Source organism: Humulus lupulus, chromosome 1 (assembly GCF_963169125.1).
Source record: "Humulus lupulus chromosome 1, drHumLupu1.1, whole genome shotgun sequence".
NCBI lineage: Eukaryota > Viridiplantae > Streptophyta > Magnoliopsida > Rosales > Cannabaceae > Humulus > Humulus lupulus.
In genome coordinates, this window is record NC_084793.1 from 268,128,041 (window position 1) to 268,146,809 (window position 18,769).

Consider the following 18,769-nt stretch of genomic DNA (forward strand, 5'->3'; position numbering starts at 1 on the left):
CACAAAATTTCACGCCATGGAATTGAAGTAGATAGGGCCAAGATATCAACAATAGAAAATTTACCTCCTCCATTGTCTGTTAAAGGGATTCGAAGCTTCTTGGGCCATGCTGGATTTTATAGGAGGTTTATAAAGGATTTTTCAAAAATTTCAAAGCCCTTATCTACCTTACTTATGAATGGTGTGGTATATGAGTTTGATTCTGAGTGTTTAAAGGCATTTAATACATTGAAGGAAAAATTAGTTTCTGCTCCAATTTTTGTATCACCAAATTGGGAAATTTCTTTTGAATTAATGTGTGATGCTAGTGATTATGCAGTAGGAGCAGTTCTTGGACAGGAGTTGACAAGGTATTTCGAAAAATTTATTATGCTAGTCGAACCTTGAATGATGCTCAATTAAATTATGCAACTACTGAGAAGGACTTACTTGCAATAGTCTTCGCATTTGACAAGTTTAGGCCATATTTAATTGGTAATAAGGTGATAGTTTACACAGATCATTTAGCTATTAAGTATCTTATGACTAAAACGGATGCTAAACCTCGTCTGATTCAATGGGTTTTACTATTGCAAGAGTTTGTTATGGAAATTTGTGATAAGAAGAGGACATAAAATCTACTTGTTGATGATTTATCTAGATTGGAAAAAGAAGAAGAGCATAGTGCAAAAGAAGAGTCAATTGATGAAAATTTTCCAGATGAACAATTATTTTCATTGACTGTGAAGAGAAAATACCATGGTTTGCAGGTTATGTTAACTATTTGGTAGCTAAAGTTGTGCCTCCTGATATGTCAACGAAGCCACTAAAAAAGTTATACTCAGAAGTGAAGCATTATTATTGGGATGAGCCCATTCTTTTTTGTCATTGTGCTGACCAAGTGATTAGAAGATCTGTCCCAGAAGAAGAAATGACTTCCATACTTACTCATTGCCATACTTTACATTGTGGTGGTCACTTTGGGGGAACAAGGACAGCAACAAAAGTTTTGCAATGTGGGTTTTATTGGCCTAAGTTATTTAAAGATGCTAATGCCTTTGTTAAGATTTGTGACAGTTGCCAAAGGATCGGTAATATATCCAGAAGAGATCAAATTCCAATGACTGGAATTCTGGAGGTTGAGTTGTCTGATGTGTGGGGCATAGATTTTATGGGACCCTTCCCATCATCATATAATAATAAGTACATTTTGCTGGTAGTAGATTGTGTTTCTAAATGGGTAGAAGCTGCAACAACTCCTACTTGTGATGGTAAGGAGGTATTTTTACTCAGTTTGGTACTCAAAGAGCTATTATTAGTGACAAAGGTAGTCAAATTTGTAATAAATCATTTACATCTTTATGTGCTCGTTATGGAGTTCATCACAGAAAAGCTATGTTTTATCATCCATTAGCTAATGGTCAAGCTAAGGTGTCAAATCGAGAAATTAAAAGTATTTTAGAGAAAACTGTAAACACATCAAGGAAAGATTGGTCGAAAAAGCTTAATGATTCACCATGGGCATATCACACAGCTTTTAAAACTTGGATTAGTATGTCACCATATTGGTTGGTGTTTGGGAAGGCCTTTCACTTACCAGTCAAACTTGAGCATCGAGCTTATTGGGCGATGAACAATTTGAATGTAGACTTATTTTTGGCTGGGTAGAATAGGCTTCCAGAGTTGAATGAGCTTGATGAATTTAGAAATGAAGCTTATGAAAATGCAAAGATTTATAAATAAAAGTCTAAGGTTTTTCATGATAAACGAATAATCAGAAAGGATTTCCAACCAGGAGATAAAGTTCTGTTATTTAATTCTAGATTGAACCTGTTTCCAAGAAATCTAAAGTCTAGATGGTCGGGACCGTTTACAGTTGTGGTATCGTTACCTTATGGAGCAGTACAAATTCATAGCGAGAAAACATGACATTTTAAAGTGAATGGTCAGAGGTTAAGGCATTATTTGGAAGGATTGATAGAAAAGTGTAAATCAGTGATGGTTTTGGAACCCCTCTAAATAGGGTGTTCAACGTCCGGCTAAATGACGTTAACGACAATGCTATAGGAGGCATTCCTATATTTTATTTTAGTTTTTGTTTTTAATTTTAATTAGTGGACAATTTTATTTAATTTTATTTTGGATTTGTAAAGTTTAGTTATTTTATTTTTTTCAGTATAAACTTTTTAAAAATCATGAAAAAAAATGTGTTTTCAATTAGTCATTGGGCCAAGTCACGACTTGAATTAGAAAGTCGCGACATTACACAAGTCAGAGAGAAATTCGAAATATGAAGAAGAGGCAGGTCATGACTTAAGCTAATGAGTCGCAACCCTAGGCTGAAATAAAGAGCAAATCATTTCTGGAATTTGAGGCGGGCCGCGACTTTCCAAGCTGGGTCGCGGCGTGCCTGTGTCAGGCAGATGGAAAAAGGCTTAAAACTCATTTTTTTTGAAACCTTTTCTCATTTTTTCAAATTCTCTCATTCCAAATCCAATTTCCTTAAGAGAAACCACTACGTTTTTTCCCTCTTTTCTTCTATTCAAAATATGAAGAAGAGGCAGGTCATGACTTAGGCTAATGAGTCGCAACCCTAGGCTGAAATAAAGGGCAAATCATTTCTGGAATTTGAGGCGGGCCGCGACTTGCCAAGATGGGTCGCGGCGCGCGCCTGTGTCAGGAAGATGGAAAATGGCTTAAAACTCATTTTTTCTGAAACCTTTTCTCATTTTTTCAAATTCTCTCATTACGAATCCAATTTCCTTAAGAGAAACCACTACATTTTTTCCCTATTTTCTTCTATTTTAAATTCTTGTCATCAATTTTTCTAATTTCTACTTCATATTTCTTATTAATTTCTCCCATTATTTTTTTTCTAACCCTAATTTGTGTTCTATTGGTGCTTAGTGAGGAATGGAAGGAGGATTAAAGAGTGGCCGATTTTTCAACTTTCAAGGCTTGTAAGTTTTTCTTTTTGAAGTTTTCCTTGAGTTGGATTTATATTAAGAGATTGCCTTGGATTTTTGGACTGTTGTTGGTATATTGGGTGAAAATTTTTGGGAGATTTTTAGTAAGGAAATTTCAGAGTTTTAGGGGAAGTGCTGCAAAAAAATTTGTGTGTCATTTTTGAAAAAATTGTGAAGGTTTGGGACCAAGGAAACAACCTACTAGGGCAACATCTTCAAAGAATACTAGTTGCCCTTCCTTATCCCGTCCCAACTACCCCAAACCCAGCCAAACCCGCCAGCACCTTAGCAAATTTTAGAATATGATCTTACGCGTTTCATTAACAAGGATGCCCATGATCTTTATCAAAGGCTATCCTAGTGGCCAGTTATTCAAGAGAGTGGGATGGACATTAAAGAACTATACCCTAATGACACTTATCATATAATTACGAATGAAATTTTACGCTGAGGTTGGTAATTTTTTTGTGCACGATAAGATGCCAAAAGCCAATTGCTCCTTGGTTTATGAGTTTTACACCAATTTTCCTGGGGCTGTAAATAGAAAGTTGTTTGTTATGGGTGTTTTAGTTGAATGTGCCATTGATAATATTGATGCCTTATTTAATGTACCTAAGTTTTCTCCAGAAAAGGATGAGTATTATCAATTGGCATATCATAGTGAGGTAAATTGGACTGAGGTGGCTAAGACATTAGGAATTCCTGGTGCTTCATTTGTTATACAGAATGGGGAGCCGAAACATTTAAGAAGATACCAAATGAATATCGTAGTTAAAGCTTGGAATCTTTTTGTGAGTGCACAACTTATGCCAAACACCCACTTGTTTGAAGTGGGGACTGATAGGTGTCTTTTGGTATATCCCATTATGATAGGGCTCTCCATTGACATTGGGCGAGTAATTCGTCAGAGCATGAAGATTTATGTCACTTGACCACTAATTCTGGGTTGGGGCATGGTTCCACGATTACTGATCTATGTGAGGTTTGGGAGGTGCCAACATATCCTAGTGATATTTTTAGGAAGGAGATGGGGGTTATTTCTCGAGCTACAGTGAATAAATTCAATGACCCCATCCTTAGAGCCACCAGTACCGATACCCAGAAATGTAAGAGTTGGTAGGGAAGGAGAAGCAGCTGAGGAGACCATACCAGCCAATGATCAAACAGGGGGAGTGCAAGCAGCTGAGGAAGAGAGAAGAGAAGAATACCCTCAATATTTGGCACTGGAGGCTCCACCGGATCCACACTTGGCAAGACTAGATTACATCATTCGGCAGAACCAGCATACACATAATTATTTGGGCGAGCTACATGTTTTTCATAGAGCTCAAGTTGATAGGCAAAACGAGTTGGTTTACTGAAGGTCGAACTAGGAGGCGGACCACCAGTACTTCCCTTATCCATTTCCAAACCCACCACCATTCCAAAGTGATTCGCACCAGGTAAGTTTTCTTCGCTTATTTTTAAACATTGGGGACAATGTGTAGGTTATGTTTGGGGGAGGGAGCTTATTTTCTATTAGTGATGTTTTGTGTGATTTGTGTATGTTAGTGTTTAGAGTTTTGTTTTAGTGTGTTTAGTTTGGTACCAACATGAATGAAAATTAACAACAATTTCCAATGAGAATAAAATGAATGTTATGAGTGTAATTCAAAGAAAAAAAATCTGAAACAAAATCTGTGTGCATGATTAAACACTTCGTTAGTTCATTTTAGTTTAGATAACATTTGTTGAATATTTTGTCATGATGTTAAATTTATGTTTTTGATATTGATTATGCTTGCTAAAATTGGTTAGTGGAATGATTAATGGAAAGTGAAAATTATTTTCAACAATTCTAGAACTTGCTTACTTGATATTTGAGGTGAAATAATATATCATGTATGTTTAGGAACATGATTTAGGCTATCATTTGGATCGTTTGAGCTTTTCTTGAAAACCTTAAATTACTTAATCCTTTGGTTACCCTTTTTGGGCCTAATTTTGTATCCTTTTTGTTATAAACCATCATTTAAGCCTAATACTTGCTCATTGGTTATATATTCGTCCCTAATAATCTATGAGTATATGATTGAGAAATAATTATGGGGATTGATGTGTAATGGGGTTTAATTATGATTTGAGTTGGTTTAGAAAGTGAAAGTGAAAAACTTAGAGAGAATATATATATATTGAAAAAAAAAAGAAAAAAAAAAGAAAAGAAAAAAAAATGATGAAAGATATTTCAATGCACTCCCAATATAAGTATATAAGAAAAATCAAGTTTGGGGGAGTGTAGTTGTTATTGAAAAAGAAAAAAACAAATAAATATATATCTCTCTAAAGAAAAAAAAAATAAGTAAGAGAGGGGATTATGGGATTGTATTCTTATGGAAATAAAGTTGGTGAGTTGTGGTCATGTGGTTATAGTAAATTGAGCTTAAAAATTCATTTTTCATCTACCTGTACCTAAGCTATCGTTACAAGCCTATATTAGTGGAGAATATAAAGTAAGTGAGCTTACAGAATTATTTGGTTTGAATTGATCGATAGGAAAGAAATTTGGTGAGCATAATTGATTTCAATACTTCTTTTTAATGATCATGAGTTGATAATCCAAAATTTTAGTAGACTAAGGTGTGTTGATGAAGTGTTTTGATCAAAATTCTAGATTGAATAAACTGCTGAGTAGTTTTCTGAGAATTATATGATTAAAATTCATGATTGTTGGTATAGTTAATGTTGTTAGAATTTAGGATTTTTTTAAGTCCTTTGTCCGAGGGCGAACAAAGAGTAATTTTGGGGGAGTTTGATAACTTCATTTTAGGGTCATTTTAGAAGATATTTTTGGGGTAATCTTGAGTTTTTATGTGTGTTTTGTGCAAGATTACGCTTTTGTTTGTCATTGTTGTAGGTTGGTGCGATGAATCACAAGAAAAATACAACAAGAATTGAAAATTGTGGAAAAACGAGTCTTTTGGCGTTTATTGGACTAAAAATAATACTAAGGATGCTTAAAGGATGATTTTTGATGAAGAGATGAGCTAAAAGATCTAATCTGAGAAAAATTGAATTAAAGTCGCGACTTGGACTTATGAGTCGCAACTCAAGGTGAAGTCAGAGGCCCATATGCTTGTTGGAAGGAATTAATGTCGCGACTTGGGCTTACAAGTCGCGAATCAAGAGGGAAATAGAGGCTCAGCTAAGGGGAAACATAGACACGGGCCGCGACTCGAGAGTCTTGAGTCACAGCGCCTGAAGATTTTACACGAGAAGAAAAGGCCCCAAAACAGACACGGGTCGCAACCCAGAAAAGGCCAAGTCGCGGCCTACACACTGAAAAGCTCAGATTCTTTGAATTTTTTTACTATAAATTTGTATTTAGGGTTTAATTAAGCATTAGGTCAGTTTTTAATTACTTTTTTAGAGACTAATTTTGTTTCTTAGGCTAGTAATTCTGCACTTTTATATTTTTCTTTCTTCTTTAAGTTTATGAATCTTATGTTCTTTAATTGTTATTTTAGTGATTTTGTCATGTCTAATATGAACTAAACAATTTTTATCTAGGGTTTAATGTAGTCGCTTGGATTTCTATCTAATTGAATTATGATGTTCTATTGATTTTTCTTCTCTATTCTAATCTATATAATGTGTGCTTAATGCTCGTAAATACTTGATCACTATTTGCTTGATTTAATGATTTTGATTCAAAATTCGAAAGATGAGAATTGAATATGCTATCATTATATAGACATAGGTTGCATATTGGACGAAACTACATGTATGGCTTATATAGTAATTAGGTTTCCATGCTTAATGCCTTCTATATGTTTGAGTTTATCACAGAGAAGTAGAAAACCTGCATATAGGTTGAGATCTTATATCTTGAAAAAGAATAGGAATCAATTTATGTTAACCTGCTATTATAATAGAAATAAAGAAATCTAGAATTGAATAATACAATCACGAGAATGAAAAGTTGATGAAATTAACACCCTAGGTATTTTTCATAGTGATTTAAATCTTTTATTTAGTTGTTTTTGTTTAAAGTATTTCCAAATTTAAAATTAAATTCAAAAATCAAATTCTTAGTTCCCAAATAGAAATTTAAAGAACAATTAGTGGTACTTGGAAGATAGTCTTCGAGGGAACGATACTTTACTCATCATATATTACTTGAATCGATTGCATGCACTTGCCTATATACATATTTCACAATCAGAGTGGCATATGCATGTTTGTTGCTTAGAATCCCAAGAAACTGCACGCCCACCAAGGGTGAACACCCAACCGATTGTGGAGAGATTATCTCCTACATCAGATATCTAACTTGTGTCGGTATATCCCTCAAGTACCTTGGAAAACATAGAATATTAGAGGCATAACTCTTTGGTCCTTTTAAGGTATCCAAATACTCTTTCATCAGCCTTCCAGTGTAAGACACTTGGGTTGTTAGTAAACCTACTTAGTTTACTAACCGCAAATGCAATGTACGCTCTAATAAAATGAGCAGCATACATTAAACTTCGAATTGCACTTGCATACTCTAGTTGAGCCACAGCTCTCCCTTCATTCTTTTTAAGCTTTCGGCATGGATTGAAGGGTGTGTTTGCCTCTTTTATATCAAGATGACCGAACTTGTCAAGCATTTTCTCAACATAATGAGCTTGACCTAAGGCATACCCATCAAAATTATTTCTAACTTTAATACCTTATACAGTATCAACCTCTCCAAGGTCCTTCATTTTGAAGTTAGAAGATAGAAACCTCTTTGTTTCTATTATGCCTTTCATGTAATTACTCAATATCAACATATATACAAGCTAAGATGACATAGTCATCACAAGTCTTAGAGTATAAGCACTTTTCCGCATTGTTGTGTCTAAACATATCTGAGACAATGGCCTCATCGAACTTCTCATGCCATTGTTTTGGTTCTTGCTTCAATCCATGTAATGATTTAACAAACCTACACACCTTATGTTAATTTCCCCTTAGAACAAACCCTTCTGGTTGTTCCATGTACACCTCCTCATCAAGGTTACCATTTTGGAGTTGTTTTAACATCTATTTGATGAACATCTATTTGATGAACATATAGGTTGTGTATTGATGATAAGGCAAACAACAATCTTATAGATGTTGTTCTTCCTACCAGTGTATAGGTATCCAAATAATCTATGCCCTCATTTTGTCTAAACCCTTTAGCCATCAATCATGTCTTATAGGCTTTAATGGTCCCATTAGTATTGTATTTCTTTCGAAATACCAACTTGCAACCTATTGGATTTGATCCTTGTGGTAGAAAAACAATCTCCCAAGTGTGGTTGGACATAATTGAATATATCTTATCATTTATTGTCTCTTTCCAAAAATTAGAGTCTCTTGAGGACATAACTTCTTGGAAAGAATTAGGATCATCCTCCACTTGAAGTACCATATGATACTTCCAAGTAACTCCCTTATGGTTTCCCTCTACTAGGTAAAGAATCTCCACTTGAGAGATTTCTTTTTGATATCCACTCTCTTTAAGCCTTTGCCTTCTTCAAGGCAATATCGGTTGCTCTACAACCCTTGAAGGTAACTCCTCTTGAGTTCATTCCAATGAGATTGGTTCTTGAGGCATATTGTCACTATACAACAAACTCTCAAAGAACTCAACTTTTCTTGATTCAATTATCACATTAGACTCCAAGTCTAATAGCCTATAGGCCTTGCTATTCGAGACATAGCCTACAAATGCACACTTTATGACCCTTGGACCCAACTCGGTCTTTTTAGGCTTCGTGCTCTTGCAATAAGCAAGGCACCCCCACACTATGAGATACCCCAGGTTGGGCCTCTTTCCTTTCCATATCTCATATGGTGAAATTAGATTCTTCTTTAGAGGAATCCGGTTTAGAATATGACAAGCGGTAAGCAAGGCTTCTTCCTAAAACACAAAACTCAAATTCACGTGTAATAACATAGCATTAATCATTTCAACATATGTTCTATTCTTCCATTTTTCTAAACCATTTTGTTGGGGAGTATTAGGGGGTGTGCATTCATGTATTATACCATGCATCTCACAAAACACATTAAATTCATTGGAAATTTTTTCATTGCCCCTATAACTTCTATTCACTTTTATTTTCTTTTCCAATTGATTTTCAACTTTGGCTTAATAGATTTTAAGCATGCTAAAGGTCTTATCCTTATTCCTATGCAAGTACACATATGTGAATCTAGAACAATTATCAATAAAGGTAATAAATACCTATGTCCACCTCTAATAATTATTCCATTCAATTCACATAAATCACTATGTATCGAATCTAACAAGTTAGTTTTCCTTTCAACACTTCGAAAAGGTTTCTTTACCATCTTAGATTTAACACATAATTCACACTTATTATTCTCAACATCATTGCATACAATTAAACCACATTTGATAAATCTTTTAATTGTACTAAAACCTATAGGAGCAAGTCTATTATGCCATAAAGTAATAGAATGAAAACCAAGCATATAAGAGGAAGATGAACATGCATTATTATTATTATTATTATTATTATTATAAAAACCATTGTCTTTTGTACACAACTTTATCATCGCATCACAAACATACCCTTTCCCCACAAAGTACTTGTCCTTAGATTTAATTGGCTTACTGTCCTTAAACTTTTCTTTGATGCCTGGTTTGCTCAACAAATGCCCATTAACAAGATTCCTACTCATATTCGGAACATACAACACATTGGTCAAGATAACCTTATTTCCGGATGTGAAGTAAAGATCAACATTCCCCTTGCCCAACACCTTGGACCTTTGCCCATTCTCCATATGGATCTCATGCCCATCCCTTGAATCTTCAAAGGTCTTGAAGACCTGTTTATCATAGGCAACATGAATGGTGGCACAAGTTTCATACCACCACCCTTGCACCTTCCCTTGGATGGCATTCACCTCACTCAATGTTGCAACCAACTCCTCTTCGGTTGTGTTGAATTTGGATCCATGGTTATGGGGCTTTCTATACTTGCAATCTCTAGCCAAGTGACCACTCTTGCCACAAACAAAACAAGGGCCACTCACACTCTTGAATTTCCCTTCATTCTTCCTTGGAGCTAGATGAGTATCTTTCTTCGAATGGGGTATCTTAGTCTTTCTGTAGCGTCTCAGAATTTTACTTAGCTAGATATAGTAGTAGTAGTAGTAGTAGTAGCAACAGCAACAACTGTAGCAGTAGCAGTAATAGTAGTAGTATAACCTAAGGTTTGATTTTAACATAAGGTTTGATTAATATAGTTTGTTCTACAAATGATATTTATTATAACCTAAGGTTTAGATAGAATAATTAAGAGCGTGACAATTGTCACATGTATGTTTATAAATGATTTAAGCATTTTAGATGAATAAATTAATAAAGGATAGATCTAGAAGCTCTAGAACCTTCCAGCAGCTTTTAGGATCACATTTTACTCAATCAAAGTTGTTTTACCAAACTTCAAGTGTGGTGAAAATGTGCAAAAACGTGTTTAAAATATCAGCATACGCTGATATATCGCAGCTTTAGAATTTGATATATCGCCTATGGTTGATACGGAAAACACATTGACTTCACACGAATGAAACCACGAAGGCTCGGGATATAGGGACAGGCGATATATCGGCTACCTTGCACATTTTTGAAACTTGGTTATTATAGTTGCTTAGATAGCAAATCAAATCCCAAGATTTTTATCATTATCGTAGATTAGAGTTATGACTTACCCTACCTTGATTAGTAGACATACGACCTAGATGGGTTATCTTTTACTATTTTGTGATCTAACCTACCTCGATTAGTAGACTAAGGACCTAGATGGTTTTATCACATACTATGGTAATGAGTAAATGGCCATTAATATTACAGTCCTATATTTTTTATGATTTACATTTTTACGTCATATGTTTTATAGTATATATTTTAGTCTTATGATTTATGATATATGTTTTAGTAGATTTTTCTTGCTGGGCATTAGGCTCATTCCTTTTATTTCAGATGGTGCAGGAAAATAAGCTTTGAGGGCGGAATGGATTCATGGCAGCTTTTGCATGTGTATTGGGGATGGACTGCTAGAAGATCGAGGATGAAGTTTATACTTTTGAGTCTTTTCAATTTATGTATTTATTTTTCCACATTTAGTATTTGAACAAATAATTAAAGGTTTATGTTTTTTTTTTATGTTTTTATGTAATAACAATGGGATCCCTTATTTTGGATTTTTATAATAAAGTTCTATTATTTTATGCATGTATTCCAAAATAGTAGCTACGTCTTAGTAGTTTTTAATGGTCCGAGGTCTTAGAATTTGTCGCGGCATTACATTTGGTATCAAAGCCCACAATTCATATTCATGAAGTTCTCCTTGATACACATAGAAAAGCTCCGGATCTAACCATCAATGTAAGTGTTTATGTTATGATTATTATGTTTATGTTAATAGCTAATGTGTTCAGTTAAGAATGAATGGAGCTTTGACCTATCATGATATCTGAGCCATTAAGGCATTGAAAAGGATTAGAGAACCAAGGAATACAATATGAGTGTTAGAAAGAATCACTCAAAGATTGGTCAAATTTCACAAGGTGATAGTTCACCTTCAAACCACTAAGCAAATTATGATGAGAGCCATGGAACAATATGTCCTAGTAACTAGGATTTTTAAGGATTTTCCTTTTGTAGTTTCGAAATTAGAAGAATTATGGGAACTATGGACGATGAAGATGATTTACCAATAGCCATGAGATATTATTTTCTTATACTTAGGTTTACCTCTATGTTTGAATTTCAATTCACTAATGAAGAAAAGCATAATATCTTAATGAATATTCCCCGATGTAGTTTTGAGGCTTATAGTAATGATGATTATGAAGAAATAGATGGTGATATGTTAAATGAAGGGTCAGATGTAGAAGATCCTGATTTTTAGAGATTTAACCTAGTTATTATTAGTATGATTTCTTTATTTTTTTTTTGAATTTATGATTGTAATTAATGAAAATCTTTTTCCAAATGAATAAAGTTGTTATTTTTTAATGGCATGCATGAGTTTGATTTTTTTTCTACAATCATAATAAATTTAGAATAAATTTAATAAATAATGACTGAGTTCAGTGAAGGTGGATACAAATCAATGGACCAGGTTCTGTATTGAGAGTTTAGGGGGCCATAGTAGTGGGAACGATTTTACTGATCCTAGCCCTCCCTCAATATGGTTAATTTTGGAACAGTGACGAGTTTCGAGCCTGAGAATTAAGTCATATAGGATGATTAGAAACAGACTTAGAAAATAATAAAGATGGCTAATTTTCTAAGTATAGAAACACACCCTAATTATAAAGAAGGCTTACATAATTTTTCAAAAGAAATCATAACTATAGGTCTGAGTTATGTTTGCTTAGACTAAGTATTGCCTTAGAACCTATTAGGGTAAGTTCTAACTTGTTTTCTCAGCTGTTAGAACTTTGCTGAAGATGTCTCTATGAAGGTCTGCATGCATGAATGACAATGCCTCCAGCACCACCAACGAGACTAACAAAGCCCTTCCAGTCTGAAGAAGGGGAATGCGTGTTGCTACTACTGCTGCCAATAAAAATGCACCACCACCAGTTGACAACACTGCTGAATTATCTGGCTACGTCAACAAGTGGAAGAACTGCTGCAACAACAACGACAACAGACTCAGCTGCAACAACAACGACAACAGACTCAGCCGCAACCTCAGACTCAGCCCCAACCTTAGCCGCAACCGCAACCTTAGCTAGTGGCTCAAGAACCCCAGCAAGTAGGATATCCATATGGGGGATGGACGATGGCGAACTACGTTCCTTATCCCACTCATCACATAGAGCAAGTCTATGAGCGTTTCCGTAAGTAGCACACTCCAAACTTTAAAGGGACAACCAACTTCTTTGAGGCGAAAGAATGGCTCAGGAATGTAGAGTCGATTTTAGCACACATGAACCTCGGTAACGCGGAATGCATATCCAGCAATTCTTCTCTTCTGAAAAAGGATTCTAGAATCTGGTGGGATTAAGTACAACAAACTCATGATGTCGCCACCATGACTTGGGCGAGATTTGTGGAGCTGATTCACAAAAAGTATTACAACTCGGCTGTTATTGCTGCGAGGGTGGAAGAATTTGCCAGTCTAAAGCAGGGGAATTTTGTCTGTATTCGAGTATGCTCGAAAATTTGATCGTCTAGCCAAGTTCACACCAGAGTTGGTTCTAATCGATTTCTTGAGGGCTACCAAGTTTACCAGGGGAATCAGACCAAAGATTGAGCTAGGAGTTAAGCTTGAAAACCCTGGAACCACTTCTTACATCGATGCTCTAGAAACAACTATAGAGGTTGAAAGGCTCCAACCAAATGTTAGTAAGGAAGAGGCAAGCAAGTCTGAACCCAAGTAGTAGAGTCAGACTAAAAATGGTAGACACAATAACAACCACTAACACAACAATAATGGGTAGAAAAGAAAGCATCCGGATAGTAAGCAAGCCGACGGTGACAAAAGATCACGAAATAACAGTGGAAATAATAGGTCGGCTTATGTAGAATACCCGTAGTGCTCCAAGTGATAGAAAAGACATCATGGGGAATGTCGTGCAAACACCAAAGGTTGTTTAAATTATGGCCAGGAAGGTCATCGGAAAAAGGAATGTCCACAGCTCAAACAAGTAGAAAAGAGGGAAAACAAGATGGTTCCAGCCAGAGTCTTTGCCTTGACCCAAGGAGAAGTCGAAGATAGTAACAAAGTTGTCATAGATTAGATTCCTATCCTCAATAATATATGTTCAGTATTGTTTGATTCAGGAGCAACACACTCGTATATCTCGTTAGGAATGATAGAGAAATTAGACAAACCTTGTGAAAGATTTAGAACTAGGTTTGTGACAGAACCGCCTTCAAGCGAAGTAGCCCTATCATCACGAATAGTACGAGGGGTACTGATCAAAATCAAGGACACATTAATAGAAGGAGACCTGATAGAGCTAGAGATCAAGGACTTCGATGTAATACTGGGCGTGGACTGGCTAGCAAGGCATGGTGCGACCATCGACTGTAGACGCAAGCAAGTGACGTTCGAAACTCGTGATGGTCATAAACTATTTTTATGGGAAAGGATTTAGGACTAGGGACACTGTTTATCTCATCTCTCAAAGATCAAAAGATGATAGAAAAAGGATGTCACATATTCTTAGCAAGCGTCATGGATGTGGCACAAGAAACACCGTTAAAAGTTGGAGACGTCCGCATTATAAAGGAATTTCCAGAGATATTTCCTGATGACTTACCAAGGTTACTGCCTACTTGGGAAATTAACTTCACAACTAAACTAGTACCGGGAACCGAGCCTATCTCAAAGGCACCATACCGAATGGCACCTACCGAACTCAAGGGGTTGAAAATGCAGTTACAAGAACCCTTGGACTTGGGTTTCATCAGACAAAGCCATTCGCCATTCGCCATGGGGAGCACTGATTCTATTTGTGAAGAAGAAGGATGGAAGCATGCAGATGTGTATTGATTACGGCGAGTTGAATAAGGTGACAATTAAGAACATGTACCTGCTACCCCGGATCGATGAATTATTTGATCAACTCTGAGGAACAACCGTATTTTCAAAGATTGATCTATGGTCCAGTTATGACCAGCTCAAGGTACGAGAAGAGGATATACCAAAGACAGATTTTAGACCTCGATATGGACATTACGAGTTTCTAGTTATGTCTTTTGGTCTTACCAACGATCAAGCCGCATTTATGGACTTAATGAATCGAGTCTTCAATGATGACTTGGACAAATCTGTCGTAGTGTTCATTGAAGATATTTTGGTGTACTCCAAGGACGAAGTCGAGCACAAGGAAAATTTAAGATTGACCATACTGCAACTAAAGGAGCATCAACTTAATGTCAAGTTCAAGAAATGCAAATTTTAGCTATCGAAAGTGTTGACGCAGTTCTTCGCTGACAGATAATTATACGAATAAATAGGATGGATTAGTGCTAATTAGTGAACCGTAATATGAAAATAGCTTAATTCTAGAATTGAGAAATTAATAACATGGGAAGGTGATCACTCCTTTCTTTTTAGGTGGTTCGAAGGTTAAAAATCCCTCTAGTCCACTAGTCGATATTATTGATATCTCTTGGTTAATCCTCACAGAGTACTTATTTACAAAAACTATGCCAACCCCTTGCAATGCCCAGGGCCTTGGTATTTATAGGAAGAGGATACCTGGGTTGGCAATGGGGTCATCCCGTGATCTCTTTACCCTTCACGTCATCTCTATGACACTAATGATTAATTCCTAAAACCTGACAGTGAAGTGTGGTCTAATCAATAAGTAAGGAGGGATAATGGGCCGTATGGCCCAAACCAGGCATGGGATGCCTGAATACGCACGTTTATACTGCGTGTCCAAGAATTCAGAAATGGAATAGACACGTGATGTCTGATATGTGCACGTTTATATTACGTGGTTGTCTTTACAAGGATTCAGGTGTCAGATCTCTGCCGCATCATGAGCTTGATGTAGTGCTAGCTCGTGATATCTATACGGTTGACCCGCTACCTTCGAGTAAACTGCTAACTCTCTAATCAGCTCGGGCTGGACAGACGGAAGCCCGTAACAACAGCTCCGGGTGGACGATTTACACGTGGAGGATCGAATTAGGCCATTTTTCAGCTCGCCAATAGTGCGCGGATATTTAGGGCGTACATTTTCCCCCCAAGCCCCTGCTCGTGACCCATGATGTCATCTGTGACCTTCATAGTGGGGGCTTTTAAGTTTCCCCTTCGACTCCTCATGTCCTGTCCACTGCGCAGGTTTTGGACACGTGGAGCACCGTGGTTGGCAACTGTCCAGCTTCCGAGAATTGCAATAAATGGCCTAGCCTATCTTCGACCGTCGCTTCACCTCTCGAGTTATGACCCTTGTATCTCGCATTAATTCGATCGAATGGTCCTCATTCCTTTGTCTCTTACGTATACATAAGGTTGGCCATCTTCCGCATTAGCCACTCTTTATTTGAAATTTTTTTCTCATCTTCTCTCCTTTTTAGCCTCAGAAGTCTTTCTTCTTCGGGTTATCATCCCAAAGATTCCTACGCTCTTGCCACAAGAGTTTCTTCGTGAATCCAGTTCTAAAGGCTCAACCAGGACTCTGATTCCTACACTTTTTGTGACTTTCATGCGGCAAAAACACTATAAGTCCTCTGCCTGTGGCACGTTTTGATATTTCTGTTTCTCCGTTAGGTAAACTTCTTTCTTAGTCGCACACTGTAGGTTTCTTTTGGCTGGTTTTTGGTGCATAGGTTTTTATCCTAGGAATATCGACCATATGAGAACATGTCTAGGAATGTGATGTATAGGAGAAGATAATTTCTGGGTAATTATTCTGGGTAGCTTTTCTGGGTAGCTTTAGGGAATGCCTGTTTGGAGAGGGGAAGGTGAGAGGTTTCTAGGGTGCAAAACCGGGTAGCTTAGGGGTCACACTTTCTAGGCGGTTTTAATTTTTAAAACTTTCCCTCTAAGGCAAGCCTTATCCTGACCCTCCTGACACAGAGATCCTGAGCAATCGGGGATCCATTGGAAACGTGGGCGCGTGACCGTGGCAACGCGTGGCTTCACACACCGCGGGCTGAGTTACCTCAGCCTATGTACGAAAATCACTTCTCGCGCTATATTCCCTTTTCTATTTTTAGGTCGTCTATTTAAAATTTTCTTCATCTTTGTTCATTAGGCAACCAGATGGGGCCCAGGAAGAACATACCCAAGAAGGGCACTGTCGGCTCGTCATCCCAGTAGGCCAGCAAGGGGAAAGAGATAGTTGCAGATCTCCCATCCCCCACTTCGGTCCCACAGTGGAGAAAGAGGTCGAGGTGGGACCTGACGCCTTCTTCGAGGCAGAGAGGATAGTCTCGAAGATTACGACCCAAGGGAGGGTCAACAAGATCCTGCTGTCCCATAACATCGAAATTGGGACAGGCACTCTTGTTGCCCGACTTCCCCTCGAGGGCGAGAGGAGCTGCATGCCCCTCGACGAGGAGTTCACGGCCTGGAGCGATGAACACCTCAAGGCCGGGGCCTTCCTACCTCTGGACCAGTACTTCGCATATTTTCTGAATTACATGAAGCTGGCTCCCTTCCAACTGCCTCCTAACTCCTACCGTCTGCTAGTGGGGCTGAGGTACCTCTTCCTGAAGCATGAGTGGGAGGTCCCTACACCAGCGGACATCCTTTTCTTCTTCTGCCTCAAAGCCAGCCCAGATCAACGGGGGCGAGGCGATGGGTTCTACTACTTGACCCATTTTCCCAACTCTCTTGCAGTCATCGGGCTGCCCAGCCACCCCAACGACTTCAAGGACCAGTTCTTCTGGTCGACGGGGTTTCGCAACTGCGAATACCACTACTTCAACCATCTTCATAAGTTCTCTCTATTCTCAACTCGCAAAATCAGCACATTGCTTTATTTCTTTTCACACGTGCTGACTTGAACATCTTCTTGCAGCCATCTTTGTGAGGACGGCCAAATCGGTGACCCTTGGGGGTCAATACGAAACCTTGGCGGGGCTCCCATCAAGTGAAAAAGACTACCACCAGCTCGTATTGGATGAGACGATGCTGGTGTGTAAGTTAATTACTCCGGGCCAGACCCTGGCCTTGAGGAGGTCGTGGGCTATCCCAGTAGCTCGCGAGCTGGTGCCCATCCCCGAGGGGGATGCTGCGGACAATGACGAGCAGGACGAGGAAGATGAGGTGTCGCTCGTGCGAAAAAAGCGGGCTCTCGAGGTTGCCCAGGGCCTCGACGCAGATCGGATCCAGTCTGGGGCAGCAGCCAGCCCCTCCGCCCAAGGTAACCCATACCTGTTTAGGGACTTAGATAGGGCTACCGCAGACCTAAGGCTTGCTAGGTTTAACCCAAGCCAGCTCGTAAATCGTCATCAAGATGAGCCAGACCTTAACATAACCCTACTCTAGTGTGTAGATCAACTAGTGTTGTGCCATGACATGGGTCGCCCTAGGGGCACTGTAGTAGTAGACAATACCCTGGCTTTTAGGTCGGCCTTTTTTGAGGTGTACGGGACCAACCTTAGGTCGTGGCCCTCCTTTCTGGAGGGTGTAGTCGCTCCGGGGCTTAGGCAGTATGTAGAGGAGTCCAGTCCTGAGGCAGATTCGGACCCAAAGCCCCCTCTCATTCGCGAAGTTATAAACTTAGACTCCCCCATAGAAGCTCTGAGGCCGGAGGTCGTGGCAATAGATTCATCCTCTAGCTCGGAGGGTAGGACCTTTTCAATACACCTTTAGATTTTTCTTGTAATCAAGTAACCTTACATGCATACTAACGCTCCCTTCTTTTTGTTTCAGGTGAAGATATGGCACAGCCCAGAGACAACGTCCTGCGGTCCATCTTCCAGGGGGGGAATCCTCCCTCCGGATCGTCCAGGCCACTAGTCCAGAAACCCTTGCTGACCAAGAAGACTCCTCCCGGGACCATCTCCAAGTTTCCCGCTAAGGGGAAGGGCCAGGTCCCTGCAGTCACAGAGAACATGCCTCCACCTCCTCCGCGACCTCCGGTCCCTACTCGGGAACAGGAGGCACCAGCTGGAACCCCTCTAGCTCCCACTCCCACCATGTGCATACCGGTTAACACTCAGGCTCTGGAGAAACTCCTCGAGGCCTTCCGAGGGACGATCTACAAGACCGTGAGCTATACGGTGGAGCATTATTACAATGCCACCCCGAGGGACTTGCGGGAGATCGGGACGAGGAGCCCCGAGAATGTCATGGAGTCTTCACTGGGGATGACCC